Raw genomic sequence first — 2,500 nt, forward strand, 5'->3', positions numbered from 1 at the left:
GTACTGAATGTTACAGAAGGAACCAAGTAATAACACACCAAAAGTTCATGTTTGTACATAAACGTAAACGTACTCAAAAAAATGTACAAACTATCTGTTGGTAAAATACGCAGTTACTTACTGGTCAACCCAAAAATTTACATAAAACAAATTATTTAACGAAAATATTCATGTACTGGTTACGTTAAAAGCTTCCATATTTTTTTAAGTTCCACGTTAAAGTGAAATACATTTTTCTAATGACACTTTATTTACCATCGATATAATTAAGTTTAAATTGATGTCTATGGTTTTTTACATATTACTTTTATTTTTACTATTTCCCATTGTGGGTTATTTTTCCTGTATTAATTTCAAATAAAAATCGTAAAATTTGTTTTTAAAGAAATTACAAAATGCACGGGAGAGTCAAAATAAAAACGACAGAAGAACAAAAAGAAATCGCAAGGCAAGAGAAACAGAAAAAGGCAATAGAATTTAAAAAAATAATGAATCAAATATTAGAAAAACGTTCTTCACAAATACACTACGAAGAAGGTTTAAATCTCACCGGTAATTTATTAACAGGAAATCCGGATATAATAACATTATGGAATTATTGAAGAGAAATATTTTTGTCGTTGAGAAACGACGAGGACTTGGAGAGTTATCAAAAACTATTGGAAAAAGATTTACAATTGACAGAACAGTGCCTGAGAGTAAATTCAAAATCATATGATAGTTGGCATCATAGAATATGGATATTGGACAATTTACCCAAACCTGATTGGAACAAAGAATTAAACCTTTGCACAAAATATCTTCAATTAGACGAAAGAAATTTTCACTGTTGGGATTATCCTCGGATAGTCGCAGAAAGATCAAATGTTTCTCATTTATCTGAATATGAATTCACTCTAACATGAATACTATATTAAATTATGTATGTATATGTACATGTGTAATTATGGGAGGCAGGACCGAAAGTGATACCTCGGGAATGCCTCCCACATGGTTGAGGGGAGTATCCCAATTGGGTGGAGTGAATCTCTGCAACTGCCTATGTCAGAGGGGAATCTGCTCTCACCTTTGCGAGTTCGGATCTGATGATTCCAGCTTTGAGAGAGATCAAGGATATGAGTTGGTACCAGGAGGCAGGAAAATCACCCATATGCTGTGTATGGATGACTTAAAAATTTATGCAAAAAACGAAGAGGAGTTAAATAAAATGCTAAGGACGGCTCAAACCTTTTCCTCTGACATCAACATGAAATTTGGTTTGGAAAAATGTGCAAAAGTTAATATGGTCGGAGGAAAGTTAAAATGGAAGGAAAATATAGAAGACTCAGAAGAAGAACTTATTAAAGAATTGGACCCTGGATCAACATACAAATAAATGGGGATTGAAGAAAATTTTGGGGTAGCCAACAAGGAAATTAAATCTCGATTGAAGAAAGAATATTTTAAAAGATTGAGGCTTATATTACAGTCGGAACTGAATGGAAGAAATAAGTTAAATGCCATCGGCACATTAGCAGTTCCAGTAATAGAATACAGTTTTGGCCTTGTCGATTGGACAAAAAAAGAAATCACGCACCTGGACCGAAGGACAAGGAAAATATTAACTAAGAGTGACCATAATAATAATAATTAAAATTGAATAAGTTGACATGCGTTTACATCATGTCAACTTATTTTAATTAATTTTTTAATAATTTTATTTAGTGATTTAGTTGTAAGAAGTTATGTATGTATCAAAAGTTTTGTAATTTAGTCTAATTTATATATAGTCTATGTAATAATTTATATAGTCTATGTATATAATTTGTATATAGTCTAATTTGTAATATAATTATTTTTTTTTATATTAATTATTTGTTTTTTATTTTATACACCTTATTTTAAGTGTGAATCCATTGATTGAATTTTATTTTACTTTATACCTCCTTGGATATTATGTTTTACGGATAAATCAGAGGAAATTTTTCGATGTTTTTAGTTAAAAATGACCTTGAGCGCGAAAATCCAACGTTTACGATTTATTCTAAAGTAGGTCGACCTTGAATCCAAGGCCATTAGTTTTAAATTTAATTTTGTGAAAATTTTCATGGTCACGTTTTTTCAACCAAGGTCGACCTTGTTTACTGTTTACGCTAAGTAGGACGACCTTGTATATTTTACCTGGCACACATTTTATTTTAAGCGGGAATCCATTGTTTGAATTTTATTTTTTTCTATACCTCCTTGGGTATTATGTTTTTCTGATACATCAGATTAAATTTTTCACTAAAGAAAGGTAGGTAACTAAGGTAAAAAAAAAAAAAAACAAAATTTTTTTATTCAATTTTAATTTTCTTCTAATCAATCATTTATTTTATTTATATAAATATATATATATATATATATATATATACATACATATATATTTTTTTTTTGTCTCCTGCCTCGATTTCAATTAACGATAAAATAATAATAATAATAATGATAATGATAATAATTAGGAATATAACTTAACATTCAT

Source organism: Pediculus humanus, genomic scaffold, assembly GCF_000006295.1.
Source record: "Pediculus humanus corporis 1103172108259 genomic scaffold, whole genome shotgun sequence".
Taxonomy (NCBI): Eukaryota; Metazoa; Arthropoda; class Insecta; order Psocodea; family Pediculidae; genus Pediculus; species Pediculus humanus.